The 17,616-nt window shown below is 40.6% G+C and overlaps 1 pseudogene; it reads right to left on the bottom strand.

Annotated features, from left to right (window-relative positions):
* Positions 1-17,616, bottom strand: part of LOC135303091 (chloride channel protein B-like) — an 87,078-nt pseudogene that overhangs the window by 30,501 nt on the left and 38,961 nt on the right.

Here is a 17,616-nt window from a genome sequence, read left to right as displayed (position 1 = left end):
ATCAGCACCCTCTAAGGCAAACCACCCCACCAAGGATTTCACCATCTGGTTGTTCAGCTTCGAGACTGAAGACATTGGGTACAAGAATATGGGGCAAAACAGTGTCAAAAACCTTGCTAACCTTCACAACCACAAGCTTGCCCAAATGCCTCGTAAAGGACACTTTGCTCAGCTGCTGAGTGCCACTGCTGCTGCACGCTTGTGTTGATGCAACAAAGGCCTTGGTTTTGAAATGCAATTTCAAGCAAGGACATTTCATTTACCATGCTGAAAATGCCTTTTTATGGAATAATTCAGGGTACTTACATTTGGATTTTATCAAGTAGGCCTGTCTTACTTTAATAAATTTACCTCAAAAAGAGACACAGAGCTGCAGCCACACTACAAAAATATATCCAGTGTAAATTTTTCTTTTATAGGACATGTGAGAACATTTTCTCCCAAAACATAACTCACTGTAGTAGCATAATGTGTTAAAGTAGTAAGGCTATTTCACCAAAGTTATGATATCCAAGTTTCAGGTTGCTTTCAAGACCACATCCATGGGACTGGATATAACATGGAATAAAGACAATCTGCCTTATGATCTAACTAAAAAAGTCATTTGGTAAGAAGCCAATATTCCTGAATGGCAAACTGTCTTGAAATGATTCATGAAAATGTAGCTCAGACCCTGTTGCTATTAAATCCAATGGAAGCTTTCCCACTGAAATAAATTGTTAAGGATCTAACCATAACAGATCTAATCATAACATGGAGATTTCCTTAGACAACCTGCAGTACAAGAGAACTTTTCTTCAAATAGATTTATTCCATATTTTATGTAAATTTCAGATTATTAAAAGGACTTAAAGGTGGGTGGGAGGGAAGCATAATCCTAATTCAAACACATGACAAGGATTACGGTGCATGAGAACACAAGCAACACTGCTTGCTTGGATTTATTCACAGACTTTCCTTCATCTGTTTTAGGCTGTTTCTCTCCTCTGCTTTTTTTCTTTTTGCACTGAGAATGTTTACCCATTGACTCGCCACAGGCCATCCTGCTCAGGACAGCCCTAGGTTTTATTTGGGCTTCTTGTAAACCACTGTTTTACTGCCCTGACTGACCACTGCATCTTGTATAAATAGTTCTCAGGAGGATGTTTTGGGGGTTGCTTAATACTTGTGGTGGTTTTTTGTCTGAGTATGGTCAGAAGTTTGAGCAATTGAGAGGACAGGCTCATTAGCTAAGGGGAATTTCTCAGGTTGGAGGATGTTAAAATTACTTACCTGTGTTATGAACCCTGGCAATTATTAGAGTTATTCTGTTCTAGCCTGCACTATTCATGCATTATCTGAGACTAGAAAGTTCCTTTTTTTTTTAAATACATTTCATTTTGCTGGAAAAATGGAATATTCATTCTAGTATTGAACAAGCCACACTGCTATGATGACCTGTAGCTGCTACTACATTATAAATACAGTTTATTTATTTATATTAGCTTTCTTACTATCTATCATCTTTAAGGTTACCCCATTGTGAATAAACTCACAACATCACAGGAAATTGCTTTCATTTAAATACAAATTCTTTTTTTTCTTGCCTTAAAAGTCATAAAAAAGATTTCTACATACTTGTCACAGGCCCACCAATTTTCTTTTCAACAGGACATTTAGTGAAAACAAACTATGAAAAAGCTTATCCAAGAATTACATGCCAATATGGATCTCACTGTGTAACAGAATAGTGCATATGTGCTGCAAAAATGTTAAGCATGTGCAGATGACTGAATTTAGTAGTTTTGCAAGTAAGCTGTGTGAAAAATAAAGGGTTTTTTAGCATGTTCATAGAATACCATTGAGATCAATAAAGGGAAACAGAAAAGCCTGTAAGACCTCCCTACACTGGAAAAGAACACCACTTTAATTAAATTTTAAATTGATTTGCTCCACTCAGTGCTAGCCTATGAAATAGACACATTTAAGCTGATTTGAAGTTAAATTAAACCTATGAAATCTCTGTGTGCTTTGATGTAAGTGCATGCATGCTACTGATGTGCTTTTGTTTAATTAGCTCTGTTGAAAATCACTCTTCAGTGGAACTTTGCACGGCAGACCAGACCTATTACTCCTTGCTGTCTCTATTTTAGTTGAACACTAAACTAAGTGAGAAATCCTTATGGTTAATTCAGGAGCCAGAAGTTTTGCAGGGTTCAGACTCCTTTCAGAATATCCACAAATATTTACATTGACTGTAAGACAACAAGCTTCCCAGCATCCCCTGATCCTGGCTCCCTCAATATCCTTAAATCAGGGAACATTCAGCTATTCAGTCTAAAGGCCTTTTGGTAGAACAGCACTTACTGTGAAATGTGTTGTTTGGGTTAGCTGAATGTCTCCCTGTCACTTATTTCCCAGAGAGGATTTGAAAGTTATGTATGTTTAGCAACTACTGCACACTAAAGAAAAATGGATTTCCACAAGGTCTCATAATCTGCTGGTAAATTGTCTCTCTCTAATGCTTGAAAAATTGTAGAACAAAAAAGAAACAAATGTCAGAGATAAAAAGGTCTCTGTGTTTTGGAAGAGATGGATTGGGACAAGGAAGATGAGGGGTGGGAGAGATGGGGAAAATGTTGAATGTTTTGAGATTTTCTTCCAAGGGCTTGCTTTTCTGTTCCTTTATCTTTTTTTTTTCCCTTCATTCTTATGAAGTTTTTCCCACCAGCACCATCAGTATGAAATACTGCTAAGTTAGAAGAACAGCAGCTTCTTCCCACTTTGTATAGATGCAATTGCTTATGCAAGGGCATCTAGCTACAAATAAATTAATTAGGATGTGCATGTGACCTTGGGATAAACAGGTAAATTATTATGGAAGTGGATCCACATGCTTTAACTATACAAACAGCAACTTAACCACTACAGCCTCAACTCACCACCTGCAAAGCCATAGGTAAAAATATAAAAGTCATAGTTCTTAACTAAGTTTTCACACTACAAGTCCAAAAACAAATTTCAAAGTGTAATTAGTAGCCTTCATTATCTATGTCAGTATTAAGGGGAATACAGGCATCTAAATATTCAGAGCTATTGACAGTGCCTGCTCGCTGCTTCCAGCACAACTTGAAGGCATCTAAACTCAGTTGGGAGTTTCTGTCCAGAACTGGGCATTTCTCCATGTGATTAGTAGCAGCTGTGGAAATGTCTCGTTCCCAACAAGCAGCTCTCTGGCACACATCTGGTCTCACCAGCTCTGCAAGTCCAGAGAAGGTGCTGCACCGTGGCCACTGAAGAGTGGCATCCAGCAAACATGACCTGTAAAAGCCCACTTTTGCTAGAAATGCCAGAGAATCCAAAACAGGTTCTCACCACAGCTGTGGGGATTATGATCCCTCCCCTGGGATCTCCAAGACACGGGGGGTGATGCAGCACCCAGACTCTCAGGGGGCCAGGGGCAAACACCCTCCTGCCAAGGCTGCTCAGCTGAATGGTCAGGAGAGAGGGAGCCCTGCAAGTAATGCAGAGCCAGCTCAAGAGAGAACACATATGGATGTGTGTAAGAAGGATCCAATGTCAGATTAGCTATCTCCATGTCTAATGGGCTAACCCTAGAACACACCGCTGATTATTACTGTATTAAAAATGGCAATGATTCAGCTATCTTTGTAGTTTCCAAGTTAATATCTTAGTCGGTGCTAATTTCTTCCAAAAACAAAAGGGTTAAGCTTGTGTTAAATTCATCTGCCCTGGCATTATAACCAACCAGAGGTAAAGAAAGTCATTTCTCAAAATGACACCAGTACAAGCTATCTAAATTCAAAGAAATATTTCAAACAAACTTCCATAGGAATGAAGAAGAGAGAAGTGAGAGAAGCAAGTAAATTGAGCACTAAAATAAATGCCTCGTGAACTTGCTTATAACCAAACAAACAGGGAAATGCATCTTCTCTGGATGGAGCATTGCAGAGCAATTTCCAAGGGAAATTCACAAAGTACTAAATTGGCTTTTGCAGTTTGAATGCAAAACTGATGAGTTTCTTGCAAATGTATGCCAAAAAACCTAATCCAAACTGGAAAGAAGAGAGGAAATCTCCTATGAGACAGTTTTTATAAAAGCTTCATTCAGGGCCTCCACCCTCATGTACTGCACCAGCCATCTTAGATTTTCCACTCTTCCTGGTCCAAGAGAGCACCGACTAGTATATTAAAAATTCTGGCTTTAAAATATTTGGGAATGAACAGTGACAGCTGTGTATGTTTTAATAATCAGGCACAGATTATCAGATGGTGTTCTAGTCAAAATTGGTATAGAGATTTGGGTCTAATAGATTACAAAACAAGTAAACTAAAGTAACACAGATGGAAAAAAAATATAACAAATATTTCAAATTTCTCAATCCCTCCCAGAATCAGACACTTTGTAGTGGAAAAGTGTAGTCAGGTTATTAAAACACAACATTAGTTACCTAGAGATACAGATTACACCCTGTTCCCAGTCCAGTAAATATAGGGGTTTGACATTTTTAACCAGAATTTCAAGCAAAAGCACTTTTCCTTCCAGCTGTACAATCGACTTCATTGGGAAAGCCATTTAACCCCTCAAACTTCAGCATTCCCTTTTCTGAAAAGCATATATCCCTTTTATAGCTCTTTCAAATTAGGAACCATAAATAGTTTTTCATTAAAATACTTTGAGCTGCAAATTTCTACAAACAGTCATAATTTATTTTAAAATTCATTTAACTAATCCCCCTGCTTTTTGCGTACCATTCATGTGCAGCACATGTTTTTTCCTCAGTTATGACTTACAGCAAGGACCCTCTGCTACAAGTGCAGAATGTGTTAAAAATAGTACCCTGGATGCTGGTATTACTTTCTGCTCTTCCAGGAAATAAGTGGCTGTCTCTGCACCTGGCAGTTTATTTATAGTGAAATGTGGTCGATATATGCACCTACAATTCTGGGAACAGAATTTTTGTGTGTGTGACTTGCTTTCTCTTTCTCCTTCCTTGTTTCTCCCCAGCACCAGGATTCAGCTTCCTCAGGCTTTTTCTGTCTAACGAGGCTTTCGTGTCCCATTCACCTGCTGTCAGAACTCCATGCATTGAATGGCAGCAGCTAATAAAAATATGCTCATCTCTTTATAGCTTTTCATAAAACTACTCCATCCTGTCTTTTTATTTGTGCCTTACTTCTGCTGTCACTTTGTGCATACACAGCATACTGAATAAAAACCTCCTTCGCTATTGTGAAATAGCATTTAACACCTCCACAAAACTGATATTTCTAAAACAGGTATTTCATTTCTCAAACATGCTGAAATTCGTTGAAGTATTTTGTGCCATCTGTTTCTTCTTTTAAATAAATAAGTATTTTCATCATGGCAACCATTATGACAACCTACCAATATTTATGAGGACATGGCAACACTCACAGGAACAGAAAAAGTGACATATGAACAGCAAAGAGACTCTGTTTCAGTTTAAGGTGAACTTGGAAGGAGTCCCCGGTGCCAGAATGAAGATGATGTCCTTACACGCAACTCAGGAATGCTGAGGTGTAACTGTTACGTCAATGGATGTCTGTATTCCCACATCCAGCAAAGACCCCCAGGGGATTCCAGCCTGCCTTGAACCAGACCCACCATTTCTTGAAGGAGTTCAATGACATCTTCATGAGATCAGCCGCACAGCTGGCTTTCTGGAGAGGCTGGCTGGCTTTAAGTGGAAACTGTCAGTATCTGCCAAATGGTGGCCAGACACCAGAACAGACTTTCCAATTAGTGGAATACCCCATTTGATGGCTGGATGTGATTTTCCTGTGTGTGTGTGTGTATGTGCATGCTCCACCTGCGTGCTGCCACATCTGAAGGCTGCGGTGAAGCCCTTGTAGGGAGCCTGTTGTCCCAGGTGAGCCAAAAGGGAGTCAGGCAGTCTCCTCCTCACTGGGCCAGCAGAAGCCGTTTCAAATTTCCCACAGCTGAAAATCACTGTGTGCAGGTTTTACGTAAGGGCCTGCTGGAGCCGCAGCGGCTCCCTTGCTGCCCACCAGTGAGCTGTGAAACACAGGTTATTAGTTCCAGATGCTGCTTCAGCGCCTTTCCTTCTGCAGAAAGTGTGCAGAAGTCACTTCTTTTGGTTTCTCAGGACTGCCCAGAAATAGAAAACACCACCAAAATCACTGTGGATTTGTTATCCCGCTCTCAACATCAGGCAGAAAGTCTTGTCCATGAGCCAAAAGGGATCTGTGTTACACTCACTATGGACCTTACAGCTGATTCACAATGGACCTCACAGCAAGAGCCAGAGCCTCATATTGAGTACCAATCCATTGTCACTGCATGTCTAATACATGCAGCAGGTGTGCCAGCTCCATGACAGTCCCACTGACACTCTAACAGAAACCTTGTTTTGGACAGAAAAGAGAAGTGCCTTGTGACAGAAACCAGAGGAACACTCAGCTGCTTCAAAATTCCCTGCACTTGATCTGTCTTCATGCCTCCAAACTTTCACCCTGAGGTTTTAAAGAACCTCAAACCTTTCAAACTTCTTATAGGTTTGTTTCTCCCAAGAATCTCTCTACAGAAAAGTAATTTTTCGTATCACTTCTTATTTACAATAGAGGCAAATACTGTAGGTGCATCTTTTTGCCAATTTATGGTACAACATTCTCTTGTCAATTCAAACCATTTTCTTCTTACCACACTGTGATCATAATCAATACATAACTTTGGTAGAACTCACCATTTACATTCTGCATATTTGGAGGTAGAAAGGAATCCATCTTTAATTGTTCATGAGAAAAAAATGGTCCAATAGAGAAGCTGAGCCTGCAGTTTTCAGATGTATCAGAAAATATAACTTCTTAAAGCCTGAAAACATTCCAGTGTTAAAACATTTTGGGCTCATGGAAAGGTAATTGTGAAAATATACAGGCCCTGTGTAAACATTAAAGTATTTACGGGGTCCTTCAAGGATTTCAATCCGACAGATTGTTGGCTCGTCTTCACTATCCCTGCATTCGTAACTTCTATTGTATATCCTTGGTTGTGAGCACTGCAGTAACTACCAGTGCACTCCAAGGGCAGTAGGTCAGCAGTGTGCTCTAACTCAGCTTCCAGCCCTTCCAATCCAATCCCTCCAGCCCTTCCAATCCCTCCTCTCAGCCAGCTCCACACTTGCTCCTCACCCACCGCTCTGGGTCCAAATCTGGAGCTCCAAACCTAGAGGGCACAGTGCCGGCTCTCATCCTGGACATTTTAGGAAAGGGAATGGCTAAGACTGGTAAAGGTTTATTTTAGATTAGGGTTGTATCTGTTGGTATTTACTCTAACATGGGAAAGGCAATTTGTTTCATTTGTTCAGAGTCTGCTCTACAAATAAACAGTAATGCAACTGGAATCTTGGGCTTCTTTTTATGGGTTCACCAATCTAAATAGATAACATAATTTTGATTATTGTACTACCTTTAGGTAGTAGCTTTATTAAATAGTCAAAATGAGACCAGGTAAAAAATAATCTTTTAGAGCTCACAAGAAATTTTGCCTTTACATAAGGCCTTTTGTTTAAGAAATTGACAATACTTGGCAAGGACAACGGACACTGAAAGCCACATGAGACATGAAGGCATTGTTTTCCCCTCTGTAACTGAGACTATTGAAAAAAGAATTGGTTTGGCCAAAGCAACGTGAGAAAACTGGGCAGGCCTGAAAACAGAACTCCTCCTGCTTCCCTCCATATAGCCTTCCTCTCCCTGTCTCCTTTGAATATTCACATAATATAATTAAACTGTTTGCATATTTGACTTTTTTTCCTAATGGATTTGGACACTGAAATCACTTCATGAAAAATTTGAAATTTTGGGTGACATTTAACAGTAGAAAACAGTGTCACTGTTCTCTGAGGATTAAAGCTGAAAATGCCCATTAGTTCATCTTTGTAGCTCATTCAGTGTCACTGAATTTTGGGTTTTTTTTCCAAAACTCCTATAAAGAGAGAAAATCAGGTCTCCTGAAAACTACAGAGCTAAGTAGCCTTGTTTACCAGCACCTGTCAGAAAAGCATGCCTCCAAAACATAAATATTTGGGTTAATATACACCAGTAACTCTGCCCAGCTGGAAGTTTGCCTTCCATTCATGTTCAGACAAACCTTCTTCACACAAATTCATGTGCATCAGCTCCTGACTTTGTTTTGTTGCTTTTAGAAGCAGTTCTGGATAACCTGGTTGCAAGCACAGTCTGAAAGCTGGTGCACAGTGAAGCAAGCTGGCATCAGCCCCTGGCCAGGTTAAGAGGATTATGAAGGGAGACACGCTGGACTGTCCCACAGAGAGCTGCTGTAGGTACAGGAGGGAGCAATGAATCCTTTCACCCATCCCACATGGGCACCACAAACTGCACCACACTGAAACCAAGGCAAGGCTGCGCTGCTGCTCTTCCGTGCACATAAAGCAGCCCCTGGTTCTGCCATAGTATTTTTGTCAGGGGTTCAATTCCAATGTTTATGGCTCATACAGCTGCTTTTTGGGTAATAGGATCAACCCAACACAGGAGAATAGGCAAAAAAAAAGGAATAAAAATGGTTCTTTGCCATGTTTTCTTAAACCCGACATAGGCTTAAAGCCCAAACACAATTTTAACAAATCTCACCCACATCTCAACACCTTCTCTCCATCTTTCCTGTGGTAGCCAGGATTCTCCTGAGACAAAGCATGGCCTTGTTACAGCAGCTCCCTTTTTCCTTTGTGCAGCCAGAAAAGGATCCATCTTCCCCCACAAACACTCTAGAAAAGATGGGCTGGATGCCCTCTGATGCAAAAACTTTGCCAAGTCCACCATCTAATGATGTCTGTCAGTAGGAAAGCACCAAGCAGTCATAAAACACACATCTTCTCAGAGAGGCAAGACGGGATGCACCACATGTTGCACCATGTTGGCAAGCTGTCTTTGAGCAAATACTTATGTCAGCAAGATGAGAAAGGAATCTTTTCATGTAGTAGTTGCTAGTGCAGACCCAAACCAAAAGCGCCATCCCAAAAGTCTGGTGATTTTCAAAGTCCAAGGTATCATCTAAAAAAAAAAAAAATCACTAATTACCCAAATTTTATTACAGGCCAAACCAAGACCTTGGATCCCAAATAACCCTCAGACTTGGATTGGCTCAGATTCTGGATCCAATGTCTGCAGTGTGGGCTAAGGCAAAACCAGAAGGGAGAAAGAAAAAAATTCAGCCTTGCTCCATGGATCTTTAATATAGGGCCACCTCTGATACACTTTAGAAAAATATAATGAGACCACTATAATATATGTTCCAGCCAAAATTCTTGGCTCCCAAAACCAGCTTTATATGGTATGCAATACAGAAACACCCAGGAGACACTATAAGAACTTTGACAAGGCTAATATTAAGCTAGAACAAAACAGAACTACTGGCACCAACTCCACTCAGCTCTTAAGTAAACTTGTCCCATTAAAAAGTAGCCTCTAAGATATTTTCTCTCTGAAGTGTATAGTAGCTTATAAAAAGCAGGAAGGGTTGCCAAGTCATAGATGTGTTCAAGTACTCCTTACCCTCATTAAGGAACATTCCCTGGCAGCCAGCAGCTTTGAGTGTTCCAGTGAACCAGATTTTATAAGGGGGGTGTTTACAGTGGTGTGCAATGTAGCTGGAAATCATAGTGCACTGCAGCAGTCCTGCACTAGATACAGCTGTGTTTGGAGCCTTATCACCCAGAGCACAGAATAAAACAGGCAGGGTGATCAATGAGGTTCCAAAAATATAATGAGTATTAAGAAAACAAATCTTAAGCCTCCCTGCTCCATAGGAAGCAGAGCATCCAGAGATGAGTGCCTAAATACAAATTAGGCAGGGAAATACCACTGAAGATCCAGGTCTCACTTCCACCAGTTTTGTACATAACTATTTACAGAGATGTCTTCACAGTCAGTGTGTAGATAATGTAGTTTCTCAATGTACCCACTGACTTCTGCAGAAGTTAAGAGTCACATTCCTTTGTGGAGCCTTAATGCTGTCCCCCACCTTGCTCATCTAAGGGCTGGTTTTGCTTCTCCATTCAGTGTGTAACATATTTTCTGCCTAGGGATATTATCCAAACCTGGAAGAGGAATCAACAAGATGATCAAACACAGAAGGTCATATCATCCTTAACACCAGTAAAGAACTAAGTAAGAGAAAATCCACACTTTGACAGTGCCAGTGCTGAGGACCTACAATCGCGTGTTCTCTTGAGTCTGTCATTTTTCCTCTCTGCTACCAACCAGGTGCTGTTTACTGAAGGTTTTTCAGTTTCCATTGAAGAAGGATCCAAATCTATCTAGCATTTAAGCAAGCTGTTAGTTATCTGAATCTTTCACTCTGCATACACAAATATAATTTATCACCTGTTTATAAATACATGCTAGCTACCAGTTCCTACATAGCTGACCCCTGTCCCTGTTTTGATTTGGGGAATCCAGCAATGCACAGTTTATACATCTTGTGATCTTTCAGAATAGTACTGAGCAAAGCAGATGCAGAACCTGGCACAAATGTAACTGTGTCACCTACACTTTCCCAGAGCAGCAAACCCTCAACCAAGCTGACACAACCAGAGGAAGTGGTCAGTCTCTGCAAAATTACATCTGGATGTAGGTATTTGAAGATTAAAATAAAGTGTAGCAAATAAGTGGAACTTAAAAACAGCAGAGCCTTACATAAACTGTGTGGTCACTGAGATAAAAGACCAAAGAAGCAAATAGGCAGGCTCCCACAGCATCTTGCTAGCTGCAGGATCAGTCAGAGAGAAAAAAAGAGAGAGAAACCTTGGTCCACAGGGAAAACACATGGAAAGAAAAGATCATTGCCAGACACCTTTCTGTAGAATTTCTGCTCCAGAACTTGTGCTAAAGTTTCAAGGATGCTCAGAAGCAATGAGGAAAGAGAGATAAGGTAACATGTAAAGAGACTAATTTTTTTTTTACTGTCTTCTCTTAATCTGTGGATTTCCCATGCTAGTGAAGTAACAAGATCTGAAGCTTGGAACTCTTAGTAAGACTTAATTGTCGGCCTCATCATTTGTTTCAATTATTATATTTTTTACTTTAAGAGGCAGGCCAGAAATCCCTTGAGTCACTACTCAGGGTCTGGAATGCCCAAGCTATAAGAGAGCTGGGGATCAGTCCAAATCCCTGAGGTGGAGTCCTTCACCCTGAATGGTGAATTTGTTTGAGAGGATAACAAGGTAACAGAGCATGCTGGAGAGACCAGGGACATAGAATGATACATTGATAGAATGGTTTGGGCTAGAAGAGCCCTTAAAGATCATCCAGTTACAACCCTATGCCATGGGTAGGGGCACCTTCCACTAGACCAGGTTGCTCCATCCAACCTGGGCTTGGACACTGCCAGGGATGAGGCATTCTACGATAAGAAATGTCCTCCTTATATCCAATCTAAATCTATTGTCTTTTAATTTAAAACTGTTGACCCTTCTCATATCACTACTGGCCCTGATAAAAAATCTTTCTCCATTTTTCCTATAAGGCCCTTTAAACATTAAAAAGATGCAACAAGGTGTCCCCAGAGCTTTCTTTATTCCAGGCTGAACAACCACAGCCTTTCTTCACAGGAGAGGCATCCCAGCCATCTGATCATTTTTATGGACCTTCTCTGGACCTGCTCCAGGAGATCCATGTTGTGAGGGTTCCAGAGATGCATGCAACGTGCCAGTGGGGTCTCACAAGAGCCGAGCAAACCTGCTGGTCACATTTCTTTTTACACAGTCCAGGATACAATTGGCTTTCTGGGCTGCAATTACACATTGCCAGCTCATATCTGGTTTTTTGTCAACCAGTATCCTCAGGTCTGCAGGGCTGCTCTCAGTCCATTCATTACCTTGTCTGTACTGGTGCCAGAGATTGCCCCAGCACAGGTGCAGGACATTATTGAACTTCATGAGGTCCACAGTGACCCACTCCTCAGGCCTGCCAAGGCCCCTGTGGATGACATCTTTTCCCTCAAGCAGATGAACAGCACTACTCAGCTTTTCATCACCCACAAACTCGCTGAGGTTACAATCCCACTGTCTATGATAGTTGCTAGGATCTGCCTTTTTATCCTTCTTAAAAATGGGTATGAAGTTTCCCTTTTTCCAGTCACTGAAGACTTCACCTGGCTGTCATGACTTTTTAAATATGATGGAGAGCAGCTTAGCAACTACATCTGCTATTTGAGATATATATCAGCCTATTCAGACTATGTCTAAGAGGATTTAGGCTAAAACTTGGCAGTCTGTAGAGTGTCTACCTATAAAATCCTTACCAAGTTGTGATGCTATGTATTTTGCTTTAGAGTATTGGTATAGTCTGTGATCAGGTTGTCCAGAAACTTTCTTTAATGTGCTTGGAGAGAAAAAAAAGGAGTGGGAGTAAAATGAAATTTTATATATATATAAATGTATATATATATGTCCTTCAAGTGAATAGGACCTCATTCTGAACCAGGAAAGCAGTTATAATTCTTTCCATGGGCTTGTCATCTAATTGGAATACCATGGGAAACTTTATGGCTTCTTCCCCTCTGTTTTATCTGCCGTGGTACATATAGAAGTCATCCATAATGTCACAGATTGTTTTTATTTCCTCCTACTGCATTGCTGGCAATTTTTCCTCTCATGATAAACACAGTTAGATTATACCCAGCATTCAATGTGCTTGTTAAAACCTTTCAGGCATGGCTACATTTGGAAGAAAATGTGGACAGAGTGAGTCGCCAACATTTTATTTTTCTAGAGGGTCATTTGAAGCTAGAAGATTGTCCAGTAGACCTCAGTACTGGGAGAAAAGTGAAGTGTACTACAAATAGCTTTGGCTGTGGATATATACCTAATTAATTCCTAGAGAACATCTCAAAGAATCAGCATTTCTGCTAATTATTTTATAGAAGACAGTGGTACAGAGTTGTCACTAGCTAGGATAAATACAGACCCAGCACCTACACTTATTACCTGGCATAAATGCCATGAAAAAATGAAGATTTGGATGCTAGTTTATACACTGAAAGACAGGACATGTTGGATTAATGTGATTAAAAAAACTAAAGGATGCAACTTTTTTCCAAGCTATTCATTTAGCCTTTAGTTAATGCAAGCACTTCCAAAAAACAATTCTTCTTACCTGTCTTTAATTGCTGTCCTTGGATGGCAGGAATCACCTGAAAGTGTACATCTTATGGTACCCAACATACAGGAAGCCCAGACCAGTCATCCAGAATTCAAACCACATTCCACCATACTCTGTTGTTGTCCCTCTGTTCTACAGCTTTTGCTCACAAGAAACAGTGACAATTGTCTGTGAAAACCTCCACTGGATTCTCAGTGGGACCATTAATAAACAGCATCCAGCTGGGCACTGTAAAGCACTTACTGCTCTCAGGACTTCAGTGACAGTGGTAATTCAAAACCTACCACAAGACTGAAGAGAAGAGTCTTTCATTCTCTTTGTACAGCACATCACACCATGGGAACCTTGGTCAGGATCAGGGTCTCCATTTTCCCCTTTTCTCTCTAAGCTCCAGGTCTCAGAGAAGCCACACAGCCTCTGCAGAAAACACGACACAGCAAAATTACAGATCAGCAACATGAGATACCTCACCATTTTCTCCTGTAATGAACAAAAGGTTCCACAGCCAAGTAGGGAATGTATTTCAGCTTCATGAGGGAACTCTACAGGGATACGGTGAACAAGTCACCAACCATCTTGGCCAACATGACAGCCAGCACTACCAGTGGGGAGGACTGGATCATTTGTGAACTCTACCTAAGGAAAAAATGGAACAAAGGACTTCGCAATTTTTTCATATACCTGGAGATGAAGGCAACAGTTACACAGGACTACCTACTTCTTTCACAAGGGAATGGAAAGAAACTCAGTCCAGTGAAAGGAGAAGGGTGCTCCCCTCCTTTCCCAGGTATAGGTTGTCAATCAACACTTCCACCAGAGAATCTTGGCTGATGCAGTGACAGCTCCTCCTCCCATCAGCTTGAAGCATGACTCTTCCATTAAAATTCACATCTGATTCCCATATTTCAGGTGGCTTGTGATAATTCAGATGTAGGAGAGGATAGTTAGTAGAGATGAAGTAGCCAGATTGCTTAAAATAGCTTGGCATTGTGACAAATATTTAAAAATACAAACAAATCCAAATTCTTTTTCTTTCTTGCTGAGCTCAGGAGATATACACTTGTTTTCCTTACTCCTGCTTCCTGACAGAACAAGCTCTTTGTCTTGAAGGATGCCAGGAAAGGGATGAAGCAGCTTCCAACAGAAGTCCCGCTCAGGAGATCAAGCAGCAGGAACATCAGTTACCACGCAGAACAACATTGGGCAGTACAAGGCATGGTGCAGGCAACCCTATCCCCACAATCACAAACCTATGAATTGGCACGAAGTTCTGTTTGTAGAAAATCATGTGCACAGATTATGGTATCTCACCCAAAACTGCTCTTCTAAGTCTACTGGTCCTTTCTCCCTGTGTAGTGACTGTATATTCAGAAGAGTGGTGAGGTATGTAGTATGTTTTTATACTTTATTACCCTTGAGCTGATTGATTTTGCCTCTATGGTTGTGTACAACCACTATAACTAAGCACAAAGGTAGACCAATTCACCTGACCTGCTACTGCAAATGTCTAACAGCTGTGGGGGAAGCAACTTAAAGCACACCAGTAAAACTGCCTTTGAATAAAGGATTCAGAGTGAATCCTCTCACACAAAATAAAGGAATGTGAATGTAATTAATGTTGTTTAGATGCACAATGAAGTGTGTCTCACACTCAAAATTAAGTTAAATATTTTTCATGGTGAAAACCACTCCACAGATGTATTGTCCTTACAATACTTTACTAAGGCTTTTTAGTAAAAATTGCCATCTCCTTTCACATCCCACTATTTTCCCTATCATTGCATCCCGTTAAAAAGGTATATTCATTAGCAATTACCCTGGGACTAAATATGCAACCTTTCTTCATAAGACTAAGAGGCTTTTGCCCAGGAACTTTTCTCCAATTCAGACAAAGTGAATTACAGCAAATGGCCATTTAATAGACCTCATCAGTTAGAGATTGTTAAGCACTTCAAATATCTACATTCAAAGAATGCCAATAAACACATTTCTGCATGATAAGCTGTAGGAAATTTATCCAGACTTTAAATTTTCACCCTCCTTCTCTCTCTGTTCTGGGTTTGAAAATATAACATTCAGGATGATTTACAGCATATTCCAACAAAGGACTCATATGGCATGGTCAGCCATGTACAACAGAGTCATGCAACTGTCCTTTCTGCTTGGACATAGCCAGAGATTTCCAATAACACCACAGCATTCTTTGAATTTCTCTTTAAACCTAGCATTCAACTGTTTTATTTAAAATGGGAACATGTCAGATGAAAGGAAAACAGCAACTGTGGGTTTTAAAAATTGCTTCATCATATCTGCTGCAACTCATTCACACAAATGCAGTATCCTTATTGTGGATTCCTTTTAAGGTTTTTTAAGTATCGTGCTACAGGAAACTCTTCTGGAATAAAACCAACAGTAAAAATTACTATAAAAAGCTATAAAAGCACTCTGAAACTCTAAATATAAAAACTGTTGAAACTTAAACTCTAAAAAATACTTTCAAGTGATTGTTTTAACCTATACAGAATATCTTCAGAACAGCAAGAACCAGAGGCTGGCTCACCAGCCACCTCTTCTTGGTTTTCATCCCCCTTTATCCTTTCTTCCTACCCCTCTGTCCTCTAGGAGGAACAGTCAAGCTGACCTGGCCCAGAGCCTCCTCCTTTACTGTCGGAAACATTCAACAGCATTTTACATCTGCAACTGAGAAAGCCTGAGGCTTGTGCTGATTTTCCCCAGCCCTGCAGCCTTCCTGAGTGCTGGGATCTGGAGGGAGGACGGCTCCTCTCTACAGCAGCACTCTGAATGCTCGGAGCAAGTGCCTCTGCATTCAGTGTTGGAGTTCACTTCCTCCAAGGGTTAACGCCTGAGAGCAGAAACGCTGTTTATCTTTGGCAAGCTAGAATGGCTGAGGTCATTTCTAAAAGACATGTTAAAAGCATTTTGAGCAATATCTTTTGTACGTAAGTAAATTTAAACTTTGGCCACAATAGTGCCGATGGTGTTGTTCAGAACTCTCACTATAGATGGAAGTTGGAGAGGCAATTTTTGTGATGCAAAATTTTCGTGGATATAGGCAATACTGGAGCAAAAACATAAAGAAAACATGCAGATGACTTAGAAATCAATTATATTTTCCAAGCATAGGAATAAAAAAACAGATAAAATAATTTATAAAATTTCATGAAATCTGCACGAAAGTTTAACCCATTATGTGACCTTAAGATAAAGTGAAGTTATACAGTAATTATAGATCAACTTATTTATGAACCCCAGCCTAAAGCAAAGTCTTATCTAAAAATTTACTTGATTTCATATCCAAGTACTTAGAGACCTAGAGAAAAACATTAACTGACAGTTCAAATAAATTCTTGTAACAAAGAAAGATTCAAACATGGAAGATGCACTCATTCATATAATAAAAAGTATGCTGTCTTGGTGCTGATGAAGAAGTCAAAACCTGCAGCTAAAACTGTCTACTAATGACAAAGATGATGGCAATTCAACAGCAAAGTTCTCCTTAGGGCATCTTAAAAATCACGGACACAGAAGTTAATCCAAGAACTGTGACAGATTCAAGTCATCTCATATAAGCACATGGTCAGGCACAAATCTTCATGCACACAATATCTGTGCTCTTCATAAGGCTTTATTGGTATTCCCTGTTTAGAGAAGGGCCATCTGCTTCCCTGCTGAGAGAGACAAAGTGCAGAGCCTCGGGATTCGGCTGCATGAGGAAGTTCATGCTCAGTGAGCTGGGGTGTGAATTTACTGCATATTAGCTACTCTGCACTAACTGCCCATTTGGGTGCCCTTGGTGCTTGGGAAGTGAAAAACAGCATATTTCACCTTCAAAAAGGAGCCTGCCTAACTCACACCAAAGCACTCTTGAAGCTAACCTGCACAAAAGCACTCTTAGTAGGTACTAGAATTATCCACCCAAGGGAATTAGTGCCAAGTAGCTAGCAGGCTGTAAATCCATACTGGAGCTCTCTGTATGCTGATTCTCCCAGCAGACAGACCCTTGTGAGCCCAGAGCAGCAGCCAGGGAAGCCCAGCCACAGCCCAGCACCATCAGGAACCCATGTGGTCCAGGGCTGGAAGCTTATACATCCTCTCTTTTAAAAATGCCTATGTGTACAAACCAGCTCCTAAAGATTCTCTGAAAGGAACAAGTTACACAGATTATTACTGGTGAAGAGAGAAAATGTAGGTGACAAAAGCAGAGAAAGGAGGGAGGGAAGTTGTGGGCAGTCACAAAACGCCTACAACTCTTCAGCCATAAAGCGGAATGTTTCATTTATCAATATTCTTTCCAAGACTGCATTCTAGGGGCTGCTCTTTAGGATGCAATTTACTCTCTGTGCATATTGCCAGATTTTTTTTTTTTTTGGTTCCTTTTGATCCTACGGGTGAGACAGGCTGTGCCAAAAATGTCTTTGCCTAGGGCACCCT

Source organism: Passer domesticus, chromosome 1 (assembly GCF_036417665.1).
Source record: "Passer domesticus isolate bPasDom1 chromosome 1, bPasDom1.hap1, whole genome shotgun sequence".
Lineage (NCBI taxonomy): Eukaryota > Metazoa > Chordata > Aves > Passeriformes > Passeridae > Passer > Passer domesticus.
This window is presented reverse-complemented; position numbering and strand designations above follow the sequence as displayed.